The sequence below is a fragment of the Phoxinus phoxinus genome (assembly GCF_949152265.1).
Source record: "Phoxinus phoxinus genome assembly, chromosome: 19".
Classification (NCBI taxonomy): domain Eukaryota; kingdom Metazoa; phylum Chordata; class Actinopteri; order Cypriniformes; family Leuciscidae; genus Phoxinus; species Phoxinus phoxinus.
The window spans coordinates 6,599,882-6,618,784 of record NC_136894.1 but is presented as its reverse complement, the minus strand read 5'-3'; the positions used below and the strand labels follow the sequence as shown (position 1 = coordinate 6,618,784).

The window sequence follows — 18,903 nt, the reverse complement described above, 5'->3', positions numbered from 1 at the left end:
AACAAAACACTAAACTTGTTTAAGGTATTTATCAGAAAAAAATATTTGGCTTAAAAGGTGACCTCCAGCTAGAGGTTTGTTTTACAAAAAAACATACATTGACTTCAACATAATCAGTTATAAATATTTTGTTGGTTCTCTCTTGTTTTTGCATGCGTTCATAATATATTTGTATGACAGCCTGGCTAAAAATTATGTTAAATTGTTTTATCACAAATAAAACAATTGACTACGCTTATGGTTACAATATGCTTACAAAATCTTTAACACATTGTTAATAATATTTGGATGCATGTATTGAAGATGTCAATAGGCCAGACTGTAATTTAATTGTCAATTTTAGCATTTACTAATCTTTGTCCTTCCCCATACAGAATGTGAAATGAGATGTTACGCATCTTTATCCTGAGAAGGCATAATAAACTGGTGGCCGGAGTGTTTTAGATGGATTACATAAAGCAGACAGTCCCATATCAACAAAGCTGAATCCACGTTCCATAATACACAGTGCATTTGGTTATAAAATAACAGTTTATCCTTTAACTGAGGTAACTATCATGCCCCCATGGATTTAGTTTTTTTTCTTGTCTAAATCCGTAAGTTTATAGCTCTGGGGAAAATCTGTTTAAAGTGATTATTTAATTTAAAGCGAAGAGCTTGTTGTGGGCCTGCTTATGACATTTTTGGAGGAATAATGTTAATAATTCATGCACATATGAAATATTCATTCTTATAATGTTTTTCATCCTCTTCCATTGTTTACTGCATTTTGAAAACATTTTAGGCTGCAGTTAGCACAGGCCGTAGCAGGGAAAGCTGGTAATTCCTAGATAACCCTGTGAAATATTGGCGCATTATTTCTTATTTTTGACTCCCTCCATTTTTTATATGCACTAACGACCTGAGTGTTTATTCCCCACGGTCGTCTTTTGCTTGTACTGAGCATTGCAGAAAGCAGAAACAGTTTTCCAGTGAACCATTCCAATCAGTGCTGCACCATAAAAACTGTCAATATGCTGATAGGTTACTGACATAAAGACTTCTGTTTAATCTGCCGGCAGGTTACTGGCAAGAAAGCATTCCTAAAAGCCGGTTAAATTGACAGTGAATCACCCTGACAAGCTCATAAATGTTTGCTTCGAGCAGTAAAAGGTGCTAACATTTATGATACTCAACAATTATCCTAGAACACTTTATTTATCTACTAGGCATTAATAGTGTCATAAAGAGTACTCTTTAATAATGCTTAATCATACTTTTTATGGTTACATAAATATTATTTTAAAATATACACTTATTGTTAACAGCATTATTATGCTGTCAGGCACCAAAATGACAAAAAATAATCATAAAAGTTGTTAATAACTTCATACACTATTTCAATTTTTAATAAATAAAAACAATTCGCCCTGCAGCTCAGGCTGGAAACCTGTACATTTATCTATCCTGCTTCCTTTCCAAATTTGGAACCATTCACAAACTAGCTTATCCACCTGGCACATTATTGGCAAAAATAATGAACGTCTAGTTTGAGTCGTCAAACGTCACGATCAAACGTTTGCGTTTGGTTATGACAGATCCAGAGTGACTCTAGGCAGATCCAATAGTTTTAAACTTCAACAGAGTACCCGCCTTCAAGGAAGTTAACGCTTGTTTATTTGAAATTTTATTTATTGAAGAGGAATAACCCCTTGAGATGAACCATCTCGTTTTCGATATATTCGAGTTGTCAATGGAGAGTGGCCAGACTCTCTGGACAAATGAAATGTACGAGAGTCTGGTAGAACCAGGCTAAGTCTGATACTGCTCCATAGGGCTTTGATTATGAGGCGTGTCTTAATCGAACCAGGAAAAAACAACAACTCTGCACTCAATTGGATAGACCTACAACCAATCAGAGCAACGCAGTAAGTGGCATAGTTGTCAACAGAGCTCAACTGCACGCACGCTGGAAGTAGTAGTAAATGAATGAGTGTAAAGTATATTTTCCGTTGTTGTAAAAAGAATTTAAGAATTTGCGGAGTACTTACAAGCACGAATAGCATTTTTGAGAGAAATACAAAAGGTGTATGTGTATACGAACAAGTTCTCCGTTTAGGATTAGATCTCGACAATAAAGCAAATAAATCTTCTCGCATTTGTCGGCCCTGTCTCAACTTTATAACACGGTTGACTTGACTGATTTAAAAAAATGGAAAGACGACGAAAGAGACGCTGAAGAAGCGTGTTCATCAGATGCTTCATCCCTTCCATTAGCTTTCATTGCGTCCCATCTTCTTAGCGACCATCGGAGCCAGCTGATAAATTAAACTTTTGCCGAATCCCGTAGGAAGGACGGCCAGCAAACACATCTTTCCGATCGACAAATGCCTTAATTGTGGTTCTCTGTTCGTCTTTTAAAATGAATGCGCTGTCGATTTCTTTTATAACAGATGCGATAGTGCAATCTAAACATCTCAATTCTCCAGCTGCAGTCATCTTTGTTGAAAACCAATTCAACCCAACCGCTCTTTGATGACGTGGTGATTACGTAACCGCAGATCATCTGTCCATCATCGATTAAAGCCCGCCCTGGCTATTTGATTTGCTCGGCCTTCTGGGAGCCGAGTATAATTACTCCTCAACGGATCGAGTCCAGACCGAACTTCCCAACAAAAAAATGTTGTGGGCGGGGTTCGGGCTGGCACCCACGGTATGAAATGACGATAGAGAAGCGACGAATCCAATTCCGACGATGCTAATGGCTTCTTTAGTTTAGCAAACAAATCGCTCGAGTGTTGTTGTTGTTTTTTTGCACAACCTGCAAAAATTGCTCGATGCCATTGCTGCTTCTGCAAACCGCTGATCAATGCTACAAACCAACACGTTTGTTTTGTACAAACTGGAGTTTTCGCGTCTGATTGGTTGAAGAACTATCCAAATGCGTACAGATTCATTTGAACTATGCCCGTTGATCACGCCTCTTGTGCGGTAGAAATCCAGAGCAGACTCCCCAGACAGTAGAGCGTTGGCGCTTGCAACGCGAGGTCGTGTGTTCGATTCCCAGGGAAAGCAAAAACTGATAAGAATCTAAAATGTGTACCTTGAAATTAAATGTAAGTCGCTTTGGATAAAAGCGTCTGCCAAATTCATAAATGTAAATGTAAAATGTTGTTACTTTCACGTGACCTACCAGCATCAGTTACGTCGCTTCACAAATCATCTCTCGTTGCCTCACATTAAAGTGTCCGTCGAATCTCACTTCAGATTCTTGCCGGAAGTAGTTTTTTTTAATAGTTTTTTTATTCGTTTATTTTATTTTATTATTGCTAAGAACATGCATTATCATTGCCAGGGGTAAATACAATTGAGAGTACAATTACAGGTTACGAAATTCAGGAAAATATCATGCAAATGACAGTGAGACAATTTTAAGGTCTTTAGAGTTGCTGGATATAAGAAGAGTGTCCAGATACGATTTAAGTTCCTTACAAAAAAAAATTAAAAAGTAGGACACTCTGGAATTTACTATGAATTTTTTTGCCGGAAGGTAGTAGAGGTTGACTGGTGGACTTTACAGTCTGCCATGAAGCTTTAAGCTTGACGCCGACTAGTCGCTGATCATTCATGGCCTATAGAGGGCGCAACCAGATAATAAATCTTTAAAGTCCACTTTTATGTTTCAGTTAAAATAACAAATAAATGCATGCAGAGAGCACTCCACAAGAAATTTTTGATTATACCATCTGGATGATCAAAATTGATCGAGTGAATGCACGTTTTACACAACTTATCAGCCCGGTCTCACCCCAAAACGTCATATACTGACGGGTCTTGACCATACGTCAACATACGACGAAAAGGGTACCCCTATAACGTCAATATGAGACGCAGACATAAGCGCACCAGCAGCGCCTCCTAGCGGTACCCTAACGCATACCTAAACCCAACCATAACCCGAATCGTCACTCATGGACGTTAAAGGGTACCCTTTTCGTCGTATGTTGCCGTATGGTCAAGACCCGTCAGTATGTGATGTTTTGGGGTGAGACTGTGTTAAACTTATTGTACAAGTTAATCGTTGTTCTAAACTGCTGCTGCATTATGCACACACACACACACACACAGACAGTAGCGCGCATATCACGTGCAGATCGCGCGCGCTCAGAATCATTCAGTAGGCTAGCGCAGAAATATTTTGTAAACTCTGTTTTGTGATTTATCAAAAAAATGAGTTCAAAAGAACTAATAAAAATATAATAAAAATATATAGCGCTGTGCACAAGGGAACCCGCGTTCAAGACAAGTCTTTAGCTCGAGGTTCAGGCTTATTTGCTCATCAATGACGTCATCAGCCACTAGTCGACTTCGACTCAACTTTCGTCACATAAATCTCGACTTTAAAAAATCTGACATTTTTCAACCTATAGTGGTAGGTCATCCGGGGATTTTTCGCCTATACTGTTTTTCAAATGCTATGGTCTATTCACTATATAGGACAAATTAGTGTGAGATCGCAATCCCCAAAAAACCCAGATGAAGAAGCCTACTGAAGATGTGCATATTAAAGAAGTTCTAGTTCTAGTTATTTTATTTATAAAGCACATTTTAAAACAGTCCCATGACTGACCAAAGTGCTGTACACATAAGTACACAAAAATAACATAACAAAATAAGAGCATCAACATGTTACAAGTCATCACAAGTATGAACTGGTTTTATAATACTTTAAATAATGCTTTTGTGTCCTTAAATTCTTATTGCGTCATAAAGAATGATCAGTATTATTAAAACTTGTATGCACTGTAGAGGAAACAAAGTCAAGCAGGTTTTGGAACAGCATGAGTGTGAGTAAATGATGACTTGTCAAGTGAACTATTTACTACTGATATTTTAGGCATGATAAAGTTAACCAATCGTTTTGGAGAATTATTAAGGCCCAGGCAAGAGAGGCCAGCTGTGTGGGGACACATATCCAGGATTCAATAGCTAGCACATTTTTTTCCTGTCCTCTGATTCAAACTACACATGGGAGGTGGAGGCTGTGACCGCACAATAAATTCAGAGGTGACCTTTCGCTGTGATTTGACACAAGCCTCAGTGGAAATTTGATTTCGGTTTTGTTCAGTTCAGTCCTGCCATTGCCAGGACACACTGTGTGATGGAGACGTGTTGTGATGTGCCCTGTGTATTACAAGGCCATGTGATAGCTTGAGTAAATATCAATGTCCCTGCTGCCTGTCCCACAGTGTGCAAATTATGAACGCATGAAACAAACATGCGAGCACGATATGAAAATATAACCACGTTTATGAATTATGAAATAGCTTTGAGCTTACCAGTGCTATACAAGCCCGACTGTGATTTAGAAGTAACTCTAAACTGTGCTGATTTATGAAATTTGCGTTATGAAGGTGTGGAGCCTTGTGTGAGGTTGAAGGCTCTTTATGTTATTACCGCATCAGACACTAAGCAGTCATTACTCAACCATGTAATGGCAAATGTGGCTTCTTTCCTATAATTATGGGGCTGCTCTCGCATTGCTCTATCATATTTAACTTCAAACTAAAGGAGAAATTAAGGTCAATACCACACAATACATTTCTAAATAATCATTTACTTACTAAAATTACCCTCCACCAGATGTGTTGTGCCCATCACAAATCACCACTTTCATTCATAGCTTATATCACTGTCATCTACAATTATGGAGCACAGTGGCCGGGGACAGTCTCTCAGGTGCTTAATTGAATACAGAACGAATGATGCAAAATATTGAGGCGGCACTGCTTTCAGCACTGTTGCTGAAACTTGCATCAGAGATTCATATGGGAAGCATGCTTAATGACGTTTTTACAATGATATAATATATTTTTTGGCAAGATTCTTGTACATTTATAAATGAAAGTATTTACCAGAGTAGATTTTAACCGGTTCAGTCAAAATGTATTATAATATAATTAGGGCTGTCAAAAGATGAATCGTGATTAATCACATCCAAAAATAAAAGTTTGTGTTTACATAATATATGTGTGTATACTGTGTAGAATTATTATGTATAAATACACACACATTCATGTATATATTTAAGGAATAATTGCATTTATATACTGTATATACATGTATATAATTTATATTATATATAAATATTTTCTATATAAATATAACACATTTTTCTTAAATATATATATGATTGTGTGTGTTTTTATATATATAAATAATTATACACAGTACTCACACATATATTATGTGTAAATACTTTTTTTTTGGATGCGATTAATCATGATTAATCTTTTGACAGCCCTAAATATAATATAATATAAATCATATAATATGTTTTCTATTGTTATAGTGCGTGCACACACTTTTTTTTCTTTAAGTTTAAAAAAATATATATATATTTGTATTCAGCAATGATGCATATTAAATAGTAACAGTGAAAACTTTAACATTGTTACAAAAAAATTCAGATGTTTTTCTCTTGACCTTTATATTAATCGAGAGAGAGAGAGAGAGAGAGAGAGAGAGAGAGAGAGAGAGAGAGACTCTCCAAGAACTATGTCATCTGAATGTTTAATTTACCAAATGTAATATGCAAATATTCCAATGACATCACTGTCGGCTGTCAGATTAGCAGTTTCTTCTGTGTGCGTCACTGGATCTTGCCGTGTAATGATGAGGTTGCTCAGGATGATCTGAGATGCAGCAGTTCTTTGCAATCGTTCTTGTGGTCGCTGGCCAAGGTGCTGAACATAATTAAAATCTCATGCTCCAGAAACAGGAATTCTAGTGTCCCCCTCTGTGTGATTGTTTCCATGGATATGTAGCTGTTTATTACTAAAGACTTTGATTTTGGAGAGGCATGCATGTTTTTGTGCCGTTTTTGAAGTCATATTCCTGTAGGCCTGCTTGCTAATGTGTCTGCGAAGTCTGCAAAGTTACACTGCATTCATTTGCACAGAGTCTGAGTTGACACCGGAGGCTGTGAAAATAACACTCATGGCTGCCAAAACGGTGTCTGAGCCAGATACAAAAAAAAAAGAACCCCCAAAGTGTGATAATCTTCTTTTTTTTCCGAATATTAAATGGATGATGACAACGTTTTAGTGACAACACTGGAACCACAAGGCTGAATTAAAAAAAAATAAATAAATAGGTCCAGTGATTAGTTTTCTGTATTTTAATGAATGATAAGGGAAAAAACAATCAATTGTATAATTGTTTAAAGTGCTGACATTAAAATTTGTGTTTTCTCTTTTTTGGTCTTATTATAACTTGTAATGTCCACTGCAAAACATTTTAGGGTGTATATGTTCCCTTTTTTACTGTAATAGTTCTACAGTTTATTACATTATAATGACAACTGCATAGTGTAAAGACCAGAAAATGAATATGATGCTGCAGCATTGAGTAGAAGAACAATAATTAGCCTACCATATGTCAACATTACAGTTAATCTATACCTATCCATCCACCCATCCATCTATCTGTCTGTCTGTCATTAATGACAGATAAAATATAGACTATAATCGATTCCACAGAAAATTGCATCATTATGCATTGTATTGTACACAACTGTACAGTGTTGTCATCGGCACATGCGAGTATCATTTTAATCTACTGACTACCGACTATTTTTTTTTTTTTATAACCCTCATGTTCTCATGACAATTACTTTAATCTCTCTCCTTCTCCTTAGATCCTTTGCTGGCTGGCTGTTTAATATATATCTCTGACGTAGACTAATTAGGCAGATATTACAGAAGCTTTATCCGTGTGTCACTAATGCACTTTTCAGAAAAGTGACTGGCATCCATTCTAGTAATTTCGTTTCTGTTTAATCCCCAACATACTGTAGGCTAAGGGGGGGAAAAGTAGCATCAGTTCTCCTTTGTCTCAAAGCACTGTAGATTCGTTTCAGATCCCGTATCAGCATGTCATCGCATTGCACGCGCTGAATTGATTCTTTCGTTTTACAACTCCTAAACCACTGTAACATACCTGTATATTCATTCATGCAGAAGCAGATTCGTTCTTCGGGTGTATTTGCATGTTGTCGCGTGCAAGAGCGCATCTCTCTGCCCCTCCTCCCGGTAAGGTGCTGCGGGGAGATCCGCGGACCAATGGAAACGCGTGGCTGGGACAGAGGGAATCCTGAGAGCTGCTGTCAGGATCTCAAACAGCGGCGAGTAACGGACCGTCCGCACGCGCACCGAACCCTCTGCCCGGAGGAATATTGAATATTTTCAGTACGGGAATGCGAGTCTGACCTGCTAACTTAAACGCAAGGTAAGCAGAATGCGGGTGCGTCTTTAATGCATTGCATGAATAGCGTGGTTTTATTGGTTTTTCCCCCCCATGCAAGTTAACAGCTGGATATAATATGGATGCAAATATGGCTTGGAAGCTATCACAGTGGACGGTGACTTAACTATTAGGCTGATCTACCCACATTATAAGCATGCCTTTGATGTTAGGGGTAGGGGTTATGCCTCAAAGGATATTGCCCATGTTTGGAAGCATGGTTGTTCCTGCATGATAATATACCCTACCAATGTTTTATTTTTTTTAAGATGACTAGGTCATCTTGAGGACCTGTTCTGAATGAACCGGTCCACCCGGCTTGATTTCACAGGGGTTTAAATGAAAAAGACCCTTGCTGCTGTGCAACTTAAACAGCACTTGGAAGTTTTGTCACGGAGCACTGGTCACGCAGACGCGTTTCGAATCAGAGCACTTTGAGGGCTGATAGGGGACCTCTGAACCTTGGAGCAACTTAAGTTAATGAATAATTGATTGCTGACTGTGAAAGGATGTTCGGGACAAGGATGCGCTAAGCGGCATCACACTAACAGTTGAACCAGATTGCGGTCTGAGATGGATGTTAAAGTTCCACAGATGGAACTAGACTGACAAAGCGCATCATATGAAACGACTTTAGAACTATAGGGTTGTGGTTTCATCATAAAAAGGCCGTGTGCTTATGTGACCTGGACAAACATCATGGGAGCAGATTCTGGGAGCAGATATTGATAAGAAATATGTCTCATTGCCCAGTTTATTGCATGAAAGATCACTGCCATGGGCCGTGTAAGTGGAGAGTTAATGAACTCACTTGATAAAGGATCAGAAAAAGGCTTCTGTGATGATGACGGTGTTTTTTTCAGGGTCTTCAAGGCATGTTTTACAAATGTTCACTATGCATTTAGTGTTTAAAAAATATAGGGTAGATTATTGTCAATGTGACTCAGCTATTGCCAGCCTATTTTCCATATCATATCACATACAATGTAACGCTGAGAAGTGGGGGAAAATATGATAAACGTGTCACAAGATCATTTGTATTGATCTTGCTGTTGTTTGATGTCTTGATGTTACTGGCTTGCCAGTGTGCGGTGTAGTTTCTGCATGTGCAGCTTGAGCAGAGGCAAATTGAATAAGTAGGTTAACTAACTGCTCATTGACTCAATTATATTTCGCCCTTATTTAGAAAAATGACACGTGAAACGCTGTGTTTTATTCATTTCACTCTGGCGCCATAGAGGCTTGTGCTTGGGGGGGAGAAAGACAAGATATACCTAATTGTTGGGAAGGAAAAAAAGGGATCAGAGCTAATTATGCCAGGATAAACGCTTTTGGTTATTTATATCCTCCAAATCCGTTTAATTCATCTCATTGTCACAAAAAGACAGATAATTAAGTCTGTTTATGTGTTCATGATTATGTGTTTTGTTTAATGTTAATGTCTGGTGGGATATTTCGGCATCATTGGTGTTACTTTGGAATCCTTCTGTTTTCCAATTTGTACATGCTAATTAAAGGGGCCCTGTTATTTACATTTTTAACTTTCTTTAGTGTGTAATGTTGCTGTTTGAGCATGAAACACAGCACAAAGTCACTCCAAAAGGAGTTAATCTCTACAAGTCAAACCTTGACGTACAAGTCAAAATATTCTTCTTTTAAATACAGTAATTACAGACAAAGGCACATGCAAAAAAATAAAATAAAGGGACAAGGCCTGGTTGAGTTGCGTTATAGTGTATTGAAACTGGTGGTTATGGTAAGGGGCGTGACATTTCTGAAACGCAGAACAGTTGACTAATCACAACACACGTGTCCAGCCGACCAATCAGAGCACAGTGCGCTTTTCAGGAGGAGGGGCTTCATTAATTGAGACAGGAACTACGTTACTGACAGACTGCGAAGAGAGGTGCTGCAATAATGTAAAACATGAAAAATAATGTGTTTTTGAACATTCAACCATGAAAACCTATTCTAGGAGACCTCAAAACCAAAATCATAAATGGCATAATAGGTCCCCTTTACATTAGATTTGATTATAGACAAATTAGAGCAAAAAGGTTTAGATTTGGGACTGGTGCAAGCAAATGTCTTTGCTAGTGGACTTTTCCTCCCTCCATAATAGACCTTAACAGTACTGCCCTGCCTATTTATAAGAGAAGCCTTTGGGGAATTACACTGCAGGCTCTCAGCATGTCCATTTTTATTTTGACCACCACTGTGAATTTTGTAGTAGCTAAACAGACATTCTCGCATGGTCTCAAGGCACAGAACAGTTCCTTCAGCTTTTTCACACACATTCACGCAAGACCCCATCTGTACTCGGATTCAGAGAGTACTTATCCCCTCTGAGATTCCTCCTTTAGTTCCTGATTCCTCTTGATTTAACTCAAGCACTCAGCGCTGTAGCCGTATCCAGACACACTGATTAGGAAGCTTCTCTCCGGCGAGGTCGTGGATTTATACGAGCAGAATGAATCATTCGAGAAGCGGCTCTGGCGTACATGTTCACTTTCATGCAAGTGTTTGTGTTTTCAAACTGTTAATTGAAAAGAGAAAAATGTGCACCTTCTCTTAACCATGTGTAAATGGTGCATAAAAGATCTGATGAGAGTTTTGGGGTAGGTCCATTTTATGCCCCTTTTTTTGCAAAATTGTTTAAAGTATGATCTTTACTTAATGTGCCGCATAAAACCCCTTTCTGTCTGACACACAATAAACCACATTGAGCATCCAATAATAAAAAGGACATTTTGCTTATCATGAAAGGAGTTTACTATCTGAGTGCATTATGAGCCCTTCCTGAATATGGAAAGGAAAGTATATGTTCAGAGCATTTTCTTTGGCTTATATAATAGTTATTATGTTCAGGAAAGAATGCTTTATATATTATAATATAACTATTATATTATATTATAAAACGGTTAGTTCCAATCCTTGATTCTGATTGGTCAATTTCTGTGTTTTATTCACATATTATATTATATTATATTATATTATATTATATTATATTATATTATATTATATTATATTATATTAAACTTCTGTTCCTCGAATCTGATTGGCTGAGAGGTCTTTCCAGCCATGCAAGCGAGTGCCATTGCGGAGGAGCAAACCTACCATCATTTTTTACAAATAATTATGTTGTTGTATAAGTCTTTGCTGTCACTTTTTATTAATTTAACACATCCTGAATAAAATATATTTTTTTTAAAGAAAAATAATACTGACCCCAAACTTTGAAGGGTAGTATTGTTACAAAACATTTCTATTAAAAAAAATTCTGTTCATTTTTATTAAAACATTTTTTTTACATAACTTTTATTTAAAATTGTTATAATATTGCACAATAGTATAGTTTTTTTTAATGTATTTTTGATCTAACAGGCTTGATGAGCAGGATACTTATTTAAAAACAAAACAAAAACATTATAGTAATGTTTCCAAATTTATATACTGTACGTTCATCAAGTTTAAAATCAAGAGCATGAAAAGTTTGGGATCTAATGTTAACATTTAGAGGGTGTTAACATTTGCAGGAATGGTGCTGCCATTTTGCCTGAAGATGCGGTTGCTTTTCTGTATGATTAAGACTTGTTATTCTGGGTGGTGGGAACTGGGAATGGCTCTGATCAGCTTTGCCAAATGACTAAGTGCCATTCATAGACACATGAGGAGTTGGCAGGCATTGTTTGAGTGGTAAGTAATTATTATAATAATCACGTTGATGGTTTGTTGTAAGGATCTATCAGGAAAAGATTCCTCCAAAGAAATTACCAAAGACTTTTAAACTGAGCTCCCGAGTATGTTTAAAATAAAAGTGAATTGATAATCCATAATAGAAATGATCGTGCATAACCACGTAGTCTTCCAAACCTATTTGTCTATTCCAAAAAAAAAGAGGAAAAAGCGAAGCACATATGATCCGCTAGAGGAAAAAAAAAATGATGTAATATGTGGAAAGATCCCGATTTTAAGTAAGCATCAAACGAGTCCAATACATCAGGGTACATCAACACAAGGCTAGAAGCTTAAAGACACGGTGGATAATTGGTACAAAATCTGCATGGAGAAAACAAATTACATTTTTGTCCATGTATTTTGCTATTCTCTGTGATCTGGTTCTGCGTCGGCTCTTTTCGCCCCACTGACCCTAGACCCAGCTAAGCATTATGAGCAAACCTAGCAGCCTTTAGCTGGTCTAACTGAAAACTGCAGTGCTCCTGAAGCACAGTGCAGAGAAGCAGACACATCAGAGGAAGACTGAAGAGCAAAGTGAATGAAGAACGAGTGCAGAGACTGTAGAAGGGTGGGGAAATATAGTGAAACATGGCTCTGCATGATCGTTGTTGCTGTTGCACAAGCTTTGCATACTCTAAACATATTAACAAATTTGCATTCACTGAATTATGGAGATTGATTATGTTCATTTGTGTGGATGCATGTGTGGGGATTATATACCTTCTCTCTGTTTGCTCTGCAAAGGGTCTGGGTTTTATAAATGGTTTTAATCATGGATCAATAGACTTATGAGATGATATGCTCATCGCTCTAATTATGTTGTTATTATGAGATCTGCCCTGCACTTATGATCTGAACCCTTTTTTCACTTGCATCTCAGACTGCGGCTCAGAAATATGATTATGACTGTCCCACAGGGCTCTTCGGCGTCTGTTTAATATACAGTGGGGGTTCAAAAGTCTGAGACTACTAGTGAAGATGGTTGCATTTTAGATTCATTTATAATATGATATACATTACAAAAGATTATTTACATGAATATATAACCAGATGCAAAATGATAAATAAAAGATATCTCTTCCATGATTTTTTCCTATCCAGCCATAAAAAGCTAAATTATTTTCTGTTGATTCCCAGTTTATTCCCAGTATTTTCAGTCTCATTGTTTTAACGTAGGTATTGGTATGTAATATTTGCAGGTACATAAAAAAAAATCACTTTATGGTTTGTTTGGGTAGATGCTGAAATGTACAATATGGACGTACCGAAAGCTTCTAAATATAAGTAGTGTATTTACAGCTATAAAAGCATAAGATATTTATGAAACTTTAAATCACACACACACACTCACACTCACACACACACACACACACACACACACACACACACACACACACACACACACACACACACACACACACACACATATATATTTACATATATATATATAAAAAATTTATATATGCACGGTTCATAGATGTGCAAAAAAAATCTACATCAGTTAAGCCATTCGTACGTAAATTATTTACATTTTAGATGGTGTATATATATACCATCTAAAATGTAAATAATTTATGTACGAATGGCTTAACTGATGTAGATTTTTTTTTCAAATCTATGAACTGTGCATATATAAATTTTTTCATAGATACACGATTCATAGATTTGAAAAAAAATTCTACATCAGTTAAGCCATTCGTACGTAAATTATTTACATTTTAGATGGTGTCAATATTTGAATCTATGCAAATATAAGTAAATGTACATATGGCAGAACCACACTTTTCATAAAACGCAAAAAAAAAAAACATAGCCCCCTCCAAAGTGAAATCTCATTGGTCCGAAATCCTGCTCTGCATAACTATATATTAAACACCAAATTTGTTGTGATTGTGACTTTTTTTGCTAGTAGTTTCAGACTTTTGAACCCCACTGTAGCTTACAATGAACCATTTTCTCAAGCTTGTGGTCTAAAGCTTTATGGAGGTTCTTCACCAGATGTTTAGAGGGATGATTGGACAGATCAGAGAAAGAAAGGGAAGTGGAAACAAAGGGAGGTTAGCTTGAGATGAAACACAAGAGTGCATTTGAAAAGGATGGATTGAGAAAGAGAAAGATTGCCTCAATGACTCAGGATGAAGGAATGACATGTTGAAGTAGATGAATGGATGAATGATTGAGGAGAGCAGGGAGAGCGGGCACAAGGAGAGATGGGGAGAATGATAGAAAGGAGCAGACCCAAAATGGTCCTGCTGCAGTCTTAGCTCAACATTTCATTTCCGGTCTTCTCCCTTGGCCTCCCTCCGTGTTTTCTAACCAGGCCATGACAGCACCACATGCAGGCTTTGGGATGAGTTTGCACTGGGATTTAAATAGATAATGGCGGCCTAAAGGTTGTTGGCTGATGAATTATTCACTAGAACCTCAATAAATTGTTGTGTGGCATACACAAACTCTCAGGTTTGCTATATGGATGTCATGGGAGACTCCTCCATTTTGTTTGATGCTATGAAATGGTGTTGTTTGGGTTTTTATGTCTTTGTTTTCCTAGCTGGTTCTTCAGGTGAAGAGATGTGTTGTTAATAAAGGAGTTGATCACTCTTTAGTTGCCCTAAGCATGCTGTGCCTCATACACCAATGAAAGCTCCTTGGTAATTAACACTGCCAGTTACTGACGGCCGCATGGAGACATGGAGACAAGGTTTTAAACAGACACTAGGCCGTTTAGTAAGTGGGAATGCAGCATGAAGGCTAGTGGATTGGGGCGCTGGAATATGTTATCTCCTTTATATTCCTTGAGGTTTCTGATTTTACACACACACACACACACACACACACACACACACACACACACACACACACACACACACACACACACACACACACACACACACACACACACACACACACACACATACACACACAGTGCAACTAATTGTCACTTTTTACTCTATTCTCAGCATAGATTTATGTTTTAAAATCAGTATTTTTTATAGAGGTACATGTAGAAGTAAACAATTATATTGATTCATTATTTGAATGTTGGGGCATGTGCTATTTTAGTATTATATAGTATTATAGTACTATGTATTCATATTTTTAAAGACCCCTTTGGTGAAAAACAAGACAAACTTAAGACAAACCATGTGCAAATAGTTTGAAACAGTAACAAACATGAAACCAATCCAATGTGCGGGGCTGGGCTTTTCTCCACTGACTTTCTGTGATGTTCAAAGCGTTTCAAAGGATGCTGGTTTTTAGGAGGCAGCTGTCTGACTCTGAGATGGTATACAGGAACATGGTTTGTGTAACACTTGCAGTACATTATTAGCCGTTTGATAGTCAAGCAAAAGGCTAGTCATATTACCGTTATGTGTGTAGAGAGCGACACATAAAACGTGATACATGGACTTATAGACGACCTTGAATAATCCACTCTTCCTCTTTTGAATCAGTTTCTGGTCCAAACATATATGTCTGCATTTAACCAATATTTCCACTTGCCATTATGTAGAGTTTAGTTGACAGAGTGGATCAGGTAGTCCGAGGAAGTGTGATTGAGTGGACTTATTTGCATATGCATGGACAATATTGTAACAACTTACCCTGAACTGACATGTTTCTGCCTTCATTATATAGTTGACAGTTGCCTATGTATGCTGGTGTGATTTTACTCAACAGCTGTGGCAAAAATATGATATTGTAATTTTACTCTGAAGGACATAATTCCCCAAACAAATTGTAAATTGTTTATCTGAGCTATCTGGTGTGTTGTGGTACCACAACAAGGTTTACAATATTTTTAAGAGAGATTATTGTACGGTAGGCTACTCAAATGAACACAAAATAAGGCGAAGTGTTAATACACTATTGCATTGGACAGATTTTTCATACATTTCTTTTGGCAGTAGACTCAAACAACATTCTGTTGTGCTCCATGTTGCACTGCTGTTCTTTCCGACAGGCTTGTCATGGAGGGGGTGCGAGATGTTGTCCATGATGGTCAAATTAATTTGGACGTCATTCTGCACTCGCCCACCACCTCCAGTCTAGGTTCATCCTAATGACAGAGTCTGCCTTCCTGGTTTGTTCAGCCTGTCATCCTCCCCAGCTCTGATCTCGGTACTCAACACATAAAACAAGACTAGTAGAACACATTTTAATAAGTTGTTTTACTTTTGTTTAGTTATACGTTTGCCTTGTTTAAAAAAAAATGCTTTGGATCCATATTTTTCATCTTAGGTTCATAATACCCCTGTTGTGCTGCCCCTAATGGACTGGATAACTTTTTTTTGAGAGTGAAATAAAATTTAGCATTTTTGAATAACGTTCTTCTGATGCTGTTTTCAGTATAGTATGTATATGATTAGGGAGTCGGCCATTTTAAGGGCTGTTTCAATCGAAAAATTTCTGAAGCATGACAAAATTAAATGCATAAGCCAACTCAATAAATATAATGACATGCGATAGCAGATTTGAAAAGACAAACCGTTTTCTTTATTATGTCATCATAAACACATGGCTTGACAGGTGAACAAATCTAGTTAGTATTTATAATTAATATTCGGCTTAAATGTTGTAAGGGAAGGCCTATATAACAGATCAAGAACATGCCACAGGTTTGGAGCACTTCTTTTGTGATTGACTTATATATATATATTAATAATATTTTTTCATAAAATTTTTATAAAAGCAAACTTTTGTTTGCTTTGCTTTTTTCTGAATTTCACTTTCTGGCCCAGCATAGTCCACACACTAGATTCAGTATATACAGTATATACTCTGAGACTAAGACTACGGGACTATGAAGCTTTGAAACCAGAAATTAAATGTCACCACATTTATCCGGAACAGCCAACAAGACTTTCCTTTCAGCAACCTGTCAGGGATGTGATTTTTCACAATTTACTCCTGCTTCAGACACTTTCGCTGCCAGGCATCTTAACGGACAAAGCTGGGGACAGGTTTCACTTTTTTTCCCTCTTCAATATGGCAGTTGTCAAGATGTTGGACCCACCATTAAACTAGAGAGATGAATGCAGTCAGATAGCAGCCGTTCTTTCTACTTCTGAGTGAAGTTTAGTATAAGACTCAAGTCTGCCCGTTTTACTAGTTGTTGGACTGATTTTAATGCTTGGACGAACAACACTTACTCAACGTTCTCATTTACACTCTTTATAATCTTTTTTGGCATTGATGGTTTCATGAAAAACCTGGAAACCTTTGTATTGCTTAAAATGTGTTTTTATAGTGGAGAAATGTTCTTTAGATTATTCAAAATGTTTTTTAAACTAAGAAAAAAATATTTATTTTTTAGAGCTGTTCACTGAAAGTTTCTTTGGAGAACCCACAATGGTTCTTTCAATGGCATTGCTTTGAAAACCCCTTTTTGGAACCTTTGTTTTTAAGAGTGAACAGGGAAGTATGCATTACACTGAGATAGATGTATACCATAACCAAGATTATGTTTATTACCTCCAGCCTCGGCGCTTCTAAGAACGCTGAGGTCATATAAAAAGACGCCCACATTAGGAACCAGCACCCAGAGCCGTGTGGTCTGAAAACACAATAACCTGAAAACCACCGTGACCTTCTCCCTGGGGCAAGGGGCCTGTCAATCCCAATATGGGTTGCGGCAGCTCTGTTTACCAGCCAACTGATTGAAGCTGAGGTCCTACATGAATAGCCAATGATGGAACTAATGGGACCTCACCTTCAGGAAGGTTGCACACAGAAGCTAATTCAACCTGTCAAGAAGGCAAATAAGGAAGATAAGGTGTGTGCTCTGGAAACAGAAAGAGAGGGGAAAGTTTGCCAGTTCGTTGGTCATTCTGAATTGGTAAAAAACAAGATTCATGGAGCCCGTCCAACCACTCAAAGCTGTTTTCCTAGTTCAGACGGAGAAGCAAAAACTGATAGAAGGTTTGCTTTGCTTTTCTATCTGTCCCTGCCAGACTTTTTAAGAAAGGGCCCCTGGGGCTACTTTCTTGTTGTTTTGTTCGCTGTTGGGCTTTTCTGTCAAGCAGTTGAGAGTGAGAGTGATGAGAGGGATATTAGGAGTGTGCGTATGTGAGTGTGTGTTTGATTGCTGTTTGATTAGGATAGATGCTGAGTCACAGTGGGACAGCTTTGCACAGGAGTGGTCGTTCGGCAACTGAACACCAGTACAGTCTGTGATTTCAAGTGATCTAACTGGAACAGTTCTGATGAGCACTCAGTTGTGATGATCTCCCCATCTTATAATCACACACATTCTTCCTCACAGTCTCACACTCCACATGATTGCAAGGGATCCGTGTCCTTCACATTTGTGATATTCTCTGGTGGGTATTGTTGCTGTTGTTGTTCCATACGAATGCTTTAGACACTGAAGAACGCTGTTACTGACTCTTGTCAGCTTTATTCATTTCCCCCCTTCACTCACACATACTTATGGGTGCCTTTTTCTTCCTGAGAGAAAGTTTAAAGGGGTCCTATTAGCTTTTTTTACTTTTTCAACTTACTGTGTAATGTTGCTGTTTGAGCAGCCCGGTCTCACCCCAAAACGTCATATACTGACGGGTCTTGACCATACGTCAACATACGACGAAAAGGGTACCCCTATAACGTCAATATGAGACGCAGATATAAGCGCACCAGCAGCGCCTCCTAGCGGTACCCTAACGCATACCTAAACCTACCCATAACCCGAATCGTCACACATGGACGTTAAAGGGTACCCTTTTCGTCGTATGTTGCCGTATGGTCAAGACCCGTCAGTATGTGACGTTTTGGGGTGAGACTGTGTTAGTTTGAGCATGAAAAAGGTATAATGTCCAATGGGAGTAATTCTCTATATCAGTGCACACTGTTTTTGAATTACCTGAAACGCCTCGATTGTAG

At 37.8% G+C, this 18,903-nt stretch overlaps 1 protein-coding gene across 1 annotated transcript in view; it reads left to right on the top strand.

Moving 5' to 3' along the window:
- Positions 1-8,156: 8,156 nt before the first annotated feature.
- Positions 8,157-18,903, top strand: part of dlgap3 (discs, large homolog-associated protein 3) — a 164,114-nt gene continuing 153,367 nt past the window's right edge. Inside the window, exon 1 of the mRNA XM_079589852.1 lies at positions 8,157-8,268. The gene's annotated coding sequence lies outside the window, so the exon portion shown is untranslated. The remainder of the gene's footprint in view (positions 8,269-18,903) is intronic.